Consider the following 16,181-nt stretch of genomic DNA (forward strand, 5'->3'; position numbering starts at 1 on the left):
GAGAGAGAGAGAGAGAGAGAGAGAGAGACTGACTGCAAAGCATCCCTTCCCACCTCCTCTCTCATTCAAGTACTTCAGTAGCATGCCTGCCTCCACATTGCTCTGAAGATAGCTTTTAAAGACACAGCAGCAGTTCCTTTTTGCTGCATATGTTCCGATGCCAAAACAGTGCCTTTTTAACAAAGAATAACAATTTGAGGACATGTAATGGATTACAGGTTCACCTTAAATTTATCTTGGCTTTGTCTCACCCACAAAATAATCAAGGTCAGAGAAATGGTTTTTGTCTGAAAGCTTCTAGGATCAACTTTAGAAATGTTAAAAAAAAAAAAAAAAAAAAAACCCTAGTTACAGAGAATTTTCTTTCCAGTGAGTTATTTTTAGTAAAGTAATTTTTCATTTTGGGGCAGAAGGCAGGCAGTACAGAACATTGGTAGCTATCTGTTCCTCTTTCCATATTTGCCCCCAAAGAATGGAGAGAGACTGGCTATAAAATGAAAGAACAAGGAAATCAGGAAGGTACTTTACTGATGGGGGGGTATATGGGGAGACAGAGAATGAATGAATGAATGAATGAACAAATGAACGAATGAACAGATGGATGGATGGTTCAAAGACCAGAATAGTATTTCTAGAATTTCTAGAAAGTATGTATTGGCTCTGGAATAATAGAACTTAAATATGACCTTGAGGTGCTTTTATTTTATTTTTATGCTGGAGACTGAAGCCAAGGCCTTGCACATGTCAGACAAATGTTCTATCACTGAGCTGTAACTCCAGACTTAGGTCCAAAAATCTTAAGAAAAATTAGTTATAATCTCTGTTGCTACAGGAGTTAGTGGATAATGCCAACGGTGCAAGGTCTGCAATACTACAAAATAACATTAGGCTAGTGCCTAGGCAACCTGAGGAAAGCAATAAAACCTGGCACAAAGACATACCCATTCTTTCAAATGCAGATTTGTATATGTGTTTGTATTGTTACTATGGAGGTCAGGGACTATGATAAACTCTAAAAACAGGAAATACATTCTTTAAGGACCATACTAAAGACAAAAAAGGACTCTGGCTTTTATCCTGAGTGAGATGAGAAGCCATTAGGGTACTGAAAAGTTGATCTCAAATGGTCAAACAAACCACTGAAAGGAATCTAGCTTTTACATTTAATGAAATAAAAGACTGACTTTTAAGAAGACAAACAAAATGCTTTCCACCTTTATATGTTTGTTGTTTCCAAATTTTTGTTCAAGAAGTTCCTAACATACACAGAGAATTTTCAAGAGTAGTATAACAGGGGCTGGGGAGATAGCTTGGTGGTCTAAGTACCTGCCTGGCAAGCACAAAGACCTGGATTCAATCCCCAGTACTGCATGCCATGCCAGCCACAGAAACAAGGCAGGGTAGTGCATGCCTGTAAGCCTGCACTGAGAAGGCTGAAGCAGGAAGATCACTGAGGCCAAGCTGCTTAGTGAGACCCTGTACCAAATAAATATTTTTAAATATTGTTTTAAAAATAGTATAATAATCATCTATATTTATGTTCAAATTTTTTTTCATGTATATGTATATAATATTTCTAGAACTAATTAAAATATTCTCATAACTCTTCACACCTAGAAAAAGCTCAGTAAATCTCAGGTTCAATAGGCCAATAGCTGTTGTTTATTCTAGAAGAGTTCTACATGAGCTACTAGGTGGTATACATGCAAGACAGATCTAAATAGCACTGCAGCTGGGATATATCTCAGTGGCATAGTGCTTGCCTGCAAGCACAAGGTCCTGAGTTGGATTCCTGGTACACACACAAAAGAAAGAAAAGAAAAGAAAAGAAAAGAAAAGAAAAGAAAAGAAAAGGATAAAACTAAATTACATGGCAAAAGCTTCAAAAACTAAAATTGCTTTGGAATCATCACTCAAGGAATGCCAAACAGAATTTCTAAATGGAACGTAACTGCAACCAATGTCTGCTGAAGAAAAAAAAAAAAAAGCCAATATTCACTTTGTAGGAATTAAAACTCAGGCCCTTATAATATAATCAACAATATTTCTAGGATATAATCTAAAATTACTTGGCATATGAAGAATCAAGATAATTTCAATAGCAAAACATCAAGATAACACAGACGGTGAAATTAATTACCTGCCAAAGACCTTAAAGCAGGGGCCAGGGAGATGGCTCAGTGGAATAAGCGCTTCCCTGGCAAGCACAAAGGCCTGAGTTCCGCCAAAAAAAAAAAAAAAAAAAAAAAGGAAAGAAAAATATAACAACCAAAAATATAAATATTCAATTGATGGGTTCAACAACAGAATATTTATGATTACTGATTTAGTGAAGTTGAAGAGAAAACAATACAAATACCAAAATGAATATTGACTCTTAATAAAGAAACACAATTTGAGGAAGAACAAAAAGAACAAGTCATTAATATCTTATGGGTTGATACTAAAAAGTCTAACACTCATGTTACCAGTGTTCTAGGAGAAGAGAACAATGAGTGTAGTGAGGCACTGGGCTTGATGAAGCATAACCACATAGTTCCAGCTGGTCAGGAAACTGAGGTAGGAGAATTTCTTGAGCCTAGTAGTTATAGGTTGACCAAACTACTCTAGTAGTTTCAGCCTGACCAAACTAGACTCCATTTCAAAACAAACAAAAATATATATAAATACTTTAATACTAAATTTATTGAGACATCATGAGATTAATACAAGTTACCTTTGGCCTCTATACTTGTAAGAGGTGCTCAAAGTGGAGGCCATTAGCTCCCAGACATTTATTAGTATGGAGAACTGCTGAATGTATACTTTTTTTTTTTTAATTTTATTTATCTGTGTGTGTGTGTGTGTGTGTGTGTGTGTGTGTGTGTGTGTGTGTGTGTTTGTGGCCAGCTCAGCCCACCAGGGGGCAGGGCTGGCTGGCATGTGGTGCTGGGGGTTTGAACTGTGGTCCCTGTGCTTTGCTAAACTTGTTCTAAGTAGGTGCTTTAGACCACTGAGCCATCTCGCCAGCCCCTGTATACTTTTTTTGATGGACTCTGTATTTTACACGTTTGTCTTCATCTGGGGAAGAGCTAGCAAAAAATTCTCCCTATTGTGAAGTTTGTCTCTTTACTACTGGCTGTTTCTTTTGCTACACAGAAACATTTTAATTTGATATGACCTCACTTGTTGATTCTCAGTATTATTTCTTGCATCACTGGGATTCTGTCCAGAAAGTGTTTGTGTGATCTATCTCTTTAAGAGTTTTACCTATTCGGGGCTGGGGAGATAGCTTGGGGTCTAAGTGCCTGCCTGGCAAGCACAAGCACCCAGATTTGATCCCTAGAACAGCATGCCATGGTGGCCCTGGAACACTGGGCAGGCTATGTGGGCCACCAAAACCGGGCATCATGGTGCACACTTATAATTCCAGCTCTGGGGAGGCTGAAACAGGAGGATCATTATGAGTCTGAGTCACATAGTGAGATCCTGTACCAAATAAATAAATGAATAAATGATTTTTAAAAATTAAAACCCTCTGTCCCATGCTTATAGCAAATACAAAGAAGAAAAAAAAAAGGACAAATTACTGGGCTACATAAGTGAGTTCAAGGTCAACTTGCACTACATAGTGAGATCCTGTCTCAAAAGAAAACATTCAGCAAAAACTGTAAAGACTCAGATGGCTAACAATAAAAATTTACCTACTACAAGGAATTAGGAAAACATAAATTAAAATAAGAAAATACCACATCACATCACAACCAACAGACTTCAGCATACCATGCACCTTATGATTGAGTAATGTCACTGTACAGATAAGTTAGAATTTATTTATTTATTTATTTACTTGTTGAGGATTATCTGGTTTGCTTCTAATTTTCAATCATTAGAAACAGTTGATATAAATATTCACAAAGAAATCATGACGGGAAAACATGAGTTCATTTCTCTTAAATAAAAAAAAAAGTATGGCTATGGTAAGTAGACACTTAGTAATTTTGGGGTGTGGGTACCATAACTTCAACTCAGGATCTTTTGCTTGCCAGGCAGGCACTGAATTAATTATCAAAAACAAAAAAATTTTTTCACAGTGGTTGTACCAATGTGGTGGTGCATACCTATAATTCCAGCATTTAGGAGGCTGAGGGATCACAAGTTTGAGGTCAGCCTGGGCTACATAGTCAACTCACAGCTAGCTTGAACTGCACAGTAAGACCTTGACTCAAAAAAAAAAAAAATCTAATGACTTACATTGAATATATTCTCATATTCTTATTTGCTTCAGCCTCTGGAATGCTGGAATTAAACATATGCACCACCATGCCCAGTCCATTAGCTTGTTTTATTTTTTTTGAGACAGGATCTTACTACATGGTTCAGGCTGGCCTTGAGTTCACTACATTGCCTAGTCTGGCCTTGGACTTATAGCAATCCTCTGGCCCCAGCCTCCCAAGTGCTAGGATTATAGATATGTACCACCATGCCTGGCCATCAGCCCTTTTTAATTTTTGAGACAGGGGTCTTGCTAAATTGTGTAGGCTGGCCTCAGAATCTCTATCCTCCTGGCCCAGCCTCCTGAGAAACTGGGATTAAAGCATGTATCACTATGCCTTACATCCACCCTTTTATTTATAGTCTGTCTTTATATTTACTTGAAATACACTTTTTGTTGACAGAAGGATGGGGATGTAGTTGTGAGAAGGGCCTCCTGTGATCAATCAATCACTAGCAGAACAAACACAGAAACAGTTCAGATCATTTGATATGTATATATAATTTAATTTATAGTCTTTTTGAGACAGTCTTGCTATGCAGGCTGATCTTGAGCTCACTTTGTAACCCAGGCTGGTCTTGAACTCACACTGATCCTCCTGCCTCAGCCTTCCAAGTGCTGGGATCACAGGTGTGTACCACCACGCCTGGCTCTTAACATGATTATGTAGCAGAATTTCTTTTTGAAACAGGGTCTCACTATGTAGTTCAGGCTGGCCTTGAATTCACTTTATAGCCTAGGCTGGCCTCAAACTCATGGAGATCGTCCTGTCTCAGCTTCCTCAGTGCTGGGATTACAGGTATGCATCACTATGCCCTGTTTAACTCTTTCCCATTAAAAATGACTTTTCCAAATAAATACTTGAAATATTTTCTCAATATTTCTCCTTTTCATTCTTTTTTTTTCCCCTTTATTTAGGGTCTACAGGGTGTACAGGGTCTCACTACACAGCCTGGACTCTTAGTGATTCTTCTGTTTTCAGCCTTTCAAGTGCTGGGATTACAGGCACAAGCCACCACACCCAATCTCAATGGCCGTCTCAGCACGGGCCAGCACGGCACTCCAGGGATCAAACCCTGGCCACTGAGCTCTGCCTAAGCAGGCACTCTAGTCTGCTGAGCTATCAGGCTGACCCTCCTTTTCATTCTTTTATATAGTGTGTTTGTTTTATTTTTGTTTGTTGACCCAGGGCAATGTGTTTTTTTTTTTTTTTTAATTTTATTTATTTATTTATTTATTTTGGGGGGGCCAGCTCAGCCCACCAGGGGGCGGGGCTGGCTGGCATGTGGTGCTGGGGGATTGAACCGCGGTCCCTGTGCTTTGCTGAGCTTGTTCTTAGTAGGTGCTTTAGACCACTGAGCCATCTCACCAGCCCCGGCAATGTGTTTTATACTATAATTTTTTTTTTTTTTTTGAGACAGGGTTTCACCAAGCAGTTCAGGCTGGCCTTGAACTGACTGCATAGCCCAGGCCAGACTCCAATTCCAGTGATCCTCCTGTTTAATCACCTTGAGTGCTGGGATTACAGACAATGGCCACCATTTATGTAGATTTAAAATTCCATCTGGTTCAATTTTCTCTTTTTGTCAACATTCTTTGTATTGGTAATCTGATGGCAATAAATTCTACCAGCTTTTATAGATTTTTAGAAGGTTTTATTTTACCTACATTTTTAATTAATGAAATTCATATGTAATATAATTTAGCCATTTAAAGTATATAATTCAATAATGGTTTTTGGAATATTCAGAAGTTGTGATTCAGAAGTTATGATTCTACCTCAAAAATCAATTTTAGGAAATTTTCATCATCCCAAGAACAAAGTTTATACTCATTAACAACAACTCATTTTCTTCCAATTCTTAGTCAAATGCTAGCACTCCAGAGAATCCCATTACACATATTCTTAGACTACTACTTATTTTGCTACTCACTGACACTCTGTTCATTATTTTTTTAGTTCTTTGTTTTGTTGAGTTTCTTTTGCAATGTCAAGTTCACTAATCTTTTATTCTATAGGGCTATCTGTTATAAATCCCCAGCCACTGCATCTTTCACATCAGACATTGTGGTATTTATCTTTGGAAGCTTGGTTTTATTCATTTTTATATCCCACAGCTCTACTTAATATCCTCCATCTTCACAAACATACAAGATAGTTGTCCTTGTTCATTAATTCTATTATCTTGTCATTTCTGGGTCTTTTTTTTTCTCATAAACTATCTTTTTTCATAAAATGCTTCTTTGTATACATGAAAATCAGACTATATATCAAATATAAAGTTTACATTGTTGGATGCTGAAAATTGTTTTTGTTTTCTGAGACAGGTTTGTGTATGTTGCCCAGGTTGATTTCAAACTTCTTAGTTGGAAGGCAGAGATGTGGTGTGGCTCAGTGGTAGAGTACTCATTAGAATACAATTCCCATCACCACCAAAACAAAACAAAACAAAACAAAGCATTCCTGGTCTCAAGTGATCCTCCATCCTCCTGTTTCAGCTTCCACAGTGGCTGGTACTATAGATCCATGCCACACAGTCTGCTATTTGCTGGAGTTTTAAAATATTCCTTTAATTTTGGGACTTGGTGAATCACAAATAATTTCATCCCTCTGAGGTTTGCTTTAATGCTGTTAGGCTATTCTAGCCTTTACATTAGCTCAGATATGGTACCACTAATGATACAACACCATTTTAAGGACTCTACTCACATCTACAATGTGACAAAGTGTTTCTATTCTTTTTTTTTTTTAAATTTTATTTATTTATGTGTGTGTGTGTGTGTGTGTGTGTGTGTGTGTGGCCAGCTCAGAGCTCAGCCCACCAGGGGGTGGGGCTGGCTGGCATGTGGTGCTGGGGGATTGAACCGCGGTCCCTGTGCTTTGCTAAGCTTGTTCTAAGTAGGTGCTTTAGATCACTGAGTCATCTCACCAGCCCAGTGTTTCTATTCTGGCAAGCAAAAACACAATACAAGTGATTCTGTACTTCATGAGTTGTTCCAACCAATCCTTTGCACTAGTTCTTTTCTTCTAGTCTTGGGTAGTTTCTGTACAGTTATGAACTGAAATTACAAAGATAAAGAATCTAAGTCAAGTCCAAGAGAATTTCCTGTGATAATGCAATTGTAACTACTAAACATTTAAACAGTAATCAGTGTGACTAAACAATTCAATTTTTATTTTAATGTCCACATTTCCACATGCCCTGCTGGCTCTGTCCCAGCATGAGCTGAGCTGGCCACCAAGATGGATATGGTGGCACATGTCTGTAATCTTATTGCTGGGGAGGCTGCAAACAGGAGGATCGCTATGAGTCCAAGCTGCATAGTGAGACCCTGTACCAAATACCAAATACATTAAAAAAATAAATAAATAAATGTCCATATTTGGCTGATGACTACTGTATTAGATTTTATAGGTTTTGGGGAACCCTCTAGAGATCTCTTTTGAATATGAAGCTCTCTCTTCTCAAATATACAATGGTTTGAATTATAAATTTTCAACTTTACAATGAATAAAAAATATATATAACAGAAACTGTTACTTCAAATTTTGAAATTTGATCTTTTCCTGGATTAATGACATGGAATACAATATTCTTATGCTGTACTGGGCAGTGGTAGTGAACTGCAGTTCCTTAGCTGCCTTAGCTGCCATGCAATCACAAAGATAACCAATAATACATATTTTTCACTACATTATAATGTTCTGTATGTTAGGTGCAATGAATGCATCTTTGACAATGAATTGTGTATTTCTAATTTATGAAGATTTATTAGGACAGAATCCTATCAAAAGTTGAGGATGACCTGTATTGTGCCCTACAAATTCTAGCTACTCTGACTTCCCCAAAATCTCTGTCTCTTCAAATTAGGGAGACCACCACTCTAGCTTGGTATCTTAATAATTCAATAGCTATGTCTGGAAGATGAACTTCAGTGTTCTAGTTCATGCCTAATATGCATAAGGCATAGATCAGCGGTAGCGAACCCATGGCATGTGTGTGCCATAGTGGGTGGGCTATGTGTTATCACTGAGAGCTCTAAAAGTTTCATCATCACTGCCCTAAATTTAACCTTAGTACTACAAAGAAAGAAATTCTAAAGCCTAAAGTTTCTGTGGGTCTGAATCGGTTATTTCTGCTGATGCTTGCTCAAAGTAACTAGTGACTTGTTTCTTTTGTGACTCTTTTACTATTATCATTACAAGTTTGTACCTGTTGGCAATCTTTAAGAATTCAACAGGGAGGAGAGAAAGGGAGAATATGTAGGGTAGTAGGATTCTCTTAAACCAGGGTTGAGGTCTGAGTTTGCTTTTCTGAGATACCTAGGAGGTTCATCAATTTGGATGGATGGATGGACGAATGGACAAACAGATTAAACTTCTTGAGCATAAAATAAATTTTCACAGTTCAAACTTAAACTAATTTCCCTTCTCCTTATTTAGGTTTGAAAATTGAACTAGCACAGTATAGTAAGAAATTTAACCTTGCCCAAAGAGAGGTATAGCTGACAGCCTCTACAGGTTGTCCTTAGTTCCTAGAAAATAATCTTAAACTCTTGGAATGTTCTCTTGGTAAGAGTCTATTACTACTACTACTACAAAAAAAAAAAAAAAAAAAAATTCTATTACAATGTGATTTATGGTAGGCTCTTTGAGAACCACAATATTAACTTGACCTCAGGAAAGACTCCAGATTGAGGTCAAATATTTAGGTAATCAACTATGTCTACATTAAAACTCTGGACACCAAGACTCAGGTAAACTTGATTGGCAACATTCCATATGTTTTACTATACATGACTAACAGGAGTCACTCCCCATGAATCTTGTGAGATGTAAACTAGAAACAGCATTTGGAACACTTCTGGTGGACTCCATCCATACATCTCTTTCCTTAGATGATTTTAAAAATACAACAACACATTTATTTATTTATTTGGTATAGAGGCACACTATGCAACTCAGACTCATGGTAATCCTCTTGTCTCAGGCTCCCCAGTGCTGGGATTATAGGTGTGTACCACGCCCAGTTTCAGGGGCTAGCATAGTGCATCTGGAGTTCTGGGCTGGCATAGCATGCAATACTGGGGATTGAACCTGGGTCCACTGAGCCATCTCCCCGGCCCCCATATTTGTACTTCTTTGTTGTCTTTTTTTTTTTTTTTTTTTTTTTTTTTTTTGAGACAGGGTTTTACTATAACAGTTCAGGCTGGCCTCACTTTGTAGCCCAGGCTGACCTCTAACTCACACATCCTCCTGCAGTAGCTTCCTGAATGCTGCAGTTACAGTACAACCAGCAAAAATTGCATTGTTTCAGAAACTTTCCATGATTCAGGCTTCCCAGCTTTTATTTATATGTAATCACATCCAGAAAAATTATAACTCCTTGAGTACAGGGATTATGCTTTAAAACACATAAAACAGAAGGCTCAATTTTTTAAAAGTACATACAAATAAAAGCTGGGAAGCCCGAATTATGGGAATGCACTCAAAAAATGCCATTTTCAACAATTTCTCAAGCAGTCAAAGAAATATATTCACAAAGGCAAGGTCAAGGTAATTTTGGAAGGGAGCAAAAACACAAGGGAAAGATAGCAAATCTAGTCTAACTTGTTTGGCACAGTCCAAAGAAATGGGTTAATGTGAGGAAAATAGTAAACGAGACTGTCCTAAAGATAAAAATGGGATTTGTACATTTGAGAGTCACTACCAGAGAGTAAAGTAATGATAATAATAATGATAATCACTGGGCAGTGAGTTACCAGTTTCTGGGCCAGTAAAACTGACTAGAAGCAACAAAAGAAGACCAAAAGGCTTGTTGTGGTTCACAAAACAAAGATCACTACTCCCAAACTATTACTTAAAAAGAAAAATAAAATTCCAACTCAGGAATGGCCAACACAGCAGGACAGGAAAGTAAGATTTTACTTGTTGGTGCCCAAATGACTGACAGGTACTCCCCCTTTGCAATGGTTTGTATCTAGTTGTCCCCTCAAAGCCTCATGCAGTCATGGGGTGGCTTCTAGAGTTTGTGACTAACTCATGATCCAATCCTGAGATTATAGGTGTGAAGGCTGCTGGGATTAGGGGTGTGAGTGCTACACCCACAGATAGCCTGAACAGAATATAAAGAAGGGCAAGAAGTTTGCTTTCTGTCGTTGCTCTAGTCTTTCTGCTCTTGCTGTTTTGCTGTTTTCCTTCACCATGAACTACTGCCCTCTGCCATGTGCCACTCTGCCTTGGAGACAGCTAATTATGGACTCAAACCTCCACTAACTGTGAGGTAAATAAACCTTTTGTTCCTTAATTTGGGGTGTCAGGTATTATGTCCCAGTAAGGAGAGAAAAGTAACCAAGACACCCCTTCCCCCTGCAGAGGAGAGCATTAATTATTTAAAGAAGTAAAGAATACACAAGTAGTAGCACTCATAAATTTCAGGAAAAAAAAACAGTGACATCAAGGTAAAATTTTTTTTTTCATGAAACAGAATACATGAAAAACAGAATTAAGACAAAAGAGAATATTGGTTCTACTGCACTTCAAAACAGAAATGAGAAGAAATGCCATTCAAAATAACTGCACTGCTCTTAGGTTTTATCATCTTTCTTCTAAGCCTAAGGTGAAAAAATAAGCAACGAGAAAAAAAATATACTCTCAAACAAAATAAACCAATTCTCTAAAAAACCGTACTACAAAACCAGGGAATTTCAAAGTGTCTGCAAATATCCAGTTCATATTTGTACCTGAGGAATCTTGATTTAGTGTTGTTATTTTCATAGAGATTTTATCTGTCCTAACTAAGCAATACCAAAGTAACAACTATAAAAACAAAAATAAATTAGCAAAGTCAGCCTAACACAATCCCTCTGACCAAGTCTAAAGGAAGAACATGGATAGCTTCACTATGTCCTGAAACAAAACAATAAAAAGTCTGAATTATTTTATAGTAAGTTACAGATTGTATCCTGTTCCCACTCTGCCTTCTGAAGACAGGCCAGTGGGGTTTAACATGAGCCAAATCTGTCAACTAAATTAAAGACAGATACATGGGCTCTAATGAACAATGGTGGAAAAAATTCATTATTCAGCTCCAAACTAGGATAAACAGTTCAGGAAAATAACTGCCCCAGGAGCCAGGGATATAGCTCTATAGCACAGCACCTCCCTGGCAAGTGTGAGGTCCTCGGTTTGATTGCCAGTACAAAACCAAAACAGAAAAAAACACTGTCCAGGACCCCCTCTTGGTTCTCAGGAGCTATTCCTAATTCCTCATTCCCTCATTCCTTTTCTCCAGTAAATTTTCTTACTCTTAACCTCCACTGTTAGAATTCATTCCTCAACTTTGGAGAATATGAACTCGCGTATATGACATCTAGCATTTCCCTGTATCACTAAGAGACATAGTGCTCAAGATTTTTCTATTAATTTTTCCACTTTTAACATATTATGATGCAAACATAACATTTTCACTAATCAATATGAAAGGCAGTATAAAAGGCATGATTATGGTCTTACCAATTATATTAAATCCCAACTCTAACAGAACTGATGAAATTTTTTCTGTTTTTTTAGTTTTTTTGAGACAGGGTCTCGATATGTAGCCCAGTCTGGCCTCAAACTTATGGTAATCCTCCTGCCTCCAGACTTCTGAGTGCTGGGGTAACAGGCATGTGCCACCATGACCAGCTTGACAAATTTATAATTAGATGAAGATAGCCTAAAATTCTGGATTCATATAGATTGTACAGGTTTCAACTTATTCAAGAGCATTTCCAAAGGGAGGCTGAGGCTGGAGAATCACATGTAATTTGGAGGCTAGACTAGGCAACTTGGTGAGTCCCTTTTCAACATAAAAAATAAAAAGGGCTGAGGCTATATATATATATGGTAGAGTACCTGCCCCCCAACTTATCATAGAATATAGAAGTTCAATCCCCAGGGTAATAAAAACAAAACATTTCAAGTACAGGATCTAATAAAGAACAATCAATCTTAAAACAGATATCTTAAGGACATAAGAATGATCACAACCCAGATATATTCCACAATTAACAATGTGTAAGATGAAGTAGCATTCTATATTTTAATTTCCTAACACCATCAAAATACATATCAGGGCCAGCAAGACAGCTCAGCAGACTAAGCGCCTGCTTAGGCAAGCAGAGACCAGGGTTCGATTCCTGATGCCCGGGTGGGGAACTGAGTGTGTGACTGAGTCCACACGTGGTGGTGCATGCCTCTAATCCCAGTGCTGGGGAGGCTGAAAACAGGAGGATCACTATGACTCCAAGCTGCATAGTGAGACCCTGTGCCACATACACAAATGAAAAAAGAAAAAAAGTATGTCAACAAAAGAGTTAGGCTGCAGATGTGCTTTCTGTGTTACACAAATCTCAAAACTAGCCAGCGTATCTAGTCAAAGACATTTTAATAAGATTGTATCCTCCATATTGGTCTAATCCTAAAATTCATCTACAGCAAAAGATATCATCTCAAAGAAAAAATTTTGGTGACCTCAAAACGCTATTAATAAGGACAAATAGGATATTTTCAGACACTGGCAAAATAAACTCCCAAGAGTCCTAAGTTCCATGACTAGACTACATGACAGCACAGATCTTTTCTGAATGTAATTCAAAGCTTTCTTTTAAAAAAAAAAAAAAGACACAAAAGCCAAAAAGCTCCACCACATCCTATTTTAGACCAAAATTACAAAGCTGTAAATGTCTAGAAATGCCTCAAGTTGTGTGATTACTGAAGATCATTCCCATTCTCAAAATCAAATGTCCACTAAAACAATAGGGAATTGGGCAAAAAGAAAAGGCAAGTGAACCATATCAAAAAGATACAACATATATATATATATATATATATATTTCTCTAATAAAGGAAATGTCACTCTGGATTTAAATAATGTAACTAAGTGGGAGAAGAAAAATATCAACTGCAAAAATCACAACTAAAATGTAAAAATGTTGGCGCTCTTCACTGGGAAAGTGGGAATTAATTGGACAGGAAACTCAGAACTATAACAATGATTTTGTAACAGATAACATGAAAGCTCCTTTCATTTATACACCCCCCCCCAAAAAAAAAGCTTCCTTTAAAATGAAAATAGAAGCCAGGCATAATCAGGAGCGGCAGTACACATCTACATAGTCCCAACTATTCCCAGATACTAGGGAGAAAGGACCAGTTGAGCTCAGGACAACATAGTAAAACTGTGCCTGTAATATTAAGACCTCATTTATCTTTTACACTTTCTTGTTCACACAAGTCTATAGTAGTTTTCCAAAGGTAACATGATGACAACTAATTTGAATAAAAGGCAGATATAAGAACCTAAACTGTGGGGCCGGGGAGATGGCTCAGTGGAATAAGCGCTTCCCTGGCAAGCGCAAGGGTCTGAGTTCAATCCCCGGTTCCGCAAAAAAAAAAAAAAAAAAAGAACTTAAACTGTGTTCCATCAAACCCATCATTAAAAATGACTTGCAAAGGGCCAGCCAGGTAGCTCACTGGATTAAAGCACCTGCTTAGGCAGATGCAGGGACTGGTTAGATCGCCTGTGTGCTTGCTGGGGGGTGTGCTGAGATAGTGACTGAGAGCAGGGATGGTGGCCCATGCCTGTAATCCCAGCATGAGAGGCTGAAACAGGAGGATCCCTATGAGTCTGATCTGTGTAGTGAGACCCTGGAGACCCTGTAGACCAAATACATAAAACATAAAAAATACATGACTTTCAAAACTTAAAAACAATATTCCATTTCTCACTATTTTCTTGTTGCTATTTTGGTTTTGGTTTTTAGTCCTCTATTTTTATTTATTTATTTAAAATTTTGTTTTATTTTATTTTAAAGAGTAAAGACAAATGAAAAAATAAAAGATAAAAAATTTACCAAAAATAAAAATTTTAAAGAGTTAAAAACAAAAACAGCAAAAACAAATAATGAACACAAAGACAGAAACTGAGTAACATATAACAATGCATATACTACAGATTTTCAAGACAAGAATAGCAAATTAACAATGGTTGTTACATTACTCTACATGTTAATGTTTGTAATCTGAGGAACTACATCAAAGACAGCAAAGTGCAATACAAAAACCATGGTTGAAGGGCCGGCCAAATAGCTCAGCGGATTAAAGCACCTGCAAGCAGGCACAGAGGCCAGGGGTCTGATCCCCAGGCCTGCCATGCCAGCCCCACCCCCAGGGCACACTGAGAGGGCAACTGAGACTGGGTATGGTGGTGTGTGCCTGTAATCCCAGCTCTTGGGAGGCTGTAAACAGGCAGATCAATATGAGTCCATCTAGTAGTGAGATCCTGAACACCCTGTAGACCCTTCCCTAAAATACAAAAAAAGAAAAAAACCATCTTGTTCTCCTAAATATGTACCATTTTTAATGTCTTATGAATTATGATTATACTCTTTAAATTAAAAAAATTAAAAAATAAAAAGGACAAGAAAAAATTAAGGTTTACTGAAAACAAATGTTAATGTTCAATTATTTGTTCAATCTTTCATACCTACATCTGTTAATCTAAGCAACTCATCTGACGTCAAACAATACATAATGTTTTTGCTATTTTGGAACAAGTTACTTCACAAAAAAATGTTCTTTTGTTAGACATGATGGCACATGCCTATAATTAATCCCAGTAGTTGGGAGGCTGAGGCAAGTGGATCTCAGGTTGAAGCCTAGCTGAGCTACACAGGGACAACTTGTCTCATAAAACAAAGAGGAGCAAAAAAGATGAGGGAGTGTAAAATAATTGAGATATGTCACATGCATGTACCAACAACTTACAAAGAACTATTCATGATGTACTGCAAACATGTACTAATAAAAGTTTACTTTTATATTAACATATAATGGGGTTTGTCCCTTTCTTTCTTTCTTTCTTTCTTTCTTTCTTTCTTTCTTTCTTTCTTTCTTTCTTTCTTTCTTTTTTGAGACAGGATCTCCATACACAGTTCAGGCTGGCTTTGAGTTCCATTTGTAGCCCAGGCTGGTACCAAACTTGAATGATCCTCCTGCCTCCGTATCCCAAGTACTGGGATTACATGTGTGTGTGTCACCATGCTTGGCTCCTTTTTGTTCTCATTGCTTTATTACAGAGGGACCAGAGAGACAGCGCAATAGCATGAGTGGCAGCCTGACAAGCACAGGTCCTGAGTTCAAATCAGTACAAAAACCAGAAGCAGCGCGGGTTCTTCCAGTTCATGCTCCAGTAGGAGACATATGGGGTACAACTGTAATTTGTTACAGAACTAGGGATCAAACTAAGGCCCTCCCAATATTTACTATCGTTTTTAAAGAATAGATATTTTAAAATTTCTCTTTTAATTTTTATTGTTTGATACAGGGTCTTGGTACTACATAGCTTAAACTGGCTTTGAATTCATTATGTACCCCAGGCTGGTCTCCAACTCACAGGGATCCTACTGCCTCAGTCTCCCAAGTTACAGGCATATGTCACCACCGCCAGCTGTTTTAATTCCCATCTTTTTTTTGTCCCCCTATCTTTTTTTATTGGTACTGGGAATCAAATTCAGACCTTGCACTTGCCAGACAGTCACCTGTGCCACAGAGCTAAATCCTCAGCCCATAATACATTAATATTTATTAGTGTAAACCACATAAAAGCTCTCTGGAAACCTCAATAATTTCTGAGCATATAAGACTTCTGCTACCAAAAAAGGTTTGAGAAATACTGGGTAGATAGTATTTCTACTTACTTAGAAGGGAATACTAGTAAAGGAAACAGTCTAAGCCGAGCGTGGTGGCACACAGCTGTAATCCCAGTACTTGGGAGGCTGAGGCAGGAGATTGTTTCAAGTTTAAGACCAGCCTGGGCTACAAAGGGAGCTCAAAGCCAGCCTAAACTGCATAGCAAGACCCTGTCTCAAAAAGACAAAAAAA

General features: G+C 37.8%; 1 protein-coding gene across 14 annotated transcripts in view; it reads right to left on the reverse strand.

The window, feature by feature from the left end:
* Positions 1–16,181, reverse strand: part of R3hdm2 (R3H domain containing 2) — a 204,790-nt gene that overhangs the window by 109,953 nt on the left and 78,656 nt on the right. The gene's annotated exons all lie outside the window — the stretch shown is intronic.

Source organism: Octodon degus, unplaced genomic scaffold (assembly GCF_000260255.1).
Source record: "Octodon degus isolate 3935 unplaced genomic scaffold, OctDeg1.0 scaffold00286, whole genome shotgun sequence".
NCBI classification, from domain to species: domain Eukaryota; kingdom Metazoa; phylum Chordata; class Mammalia; order Rodentia; family Octodontidae; genus Octodon; species Octodon degus.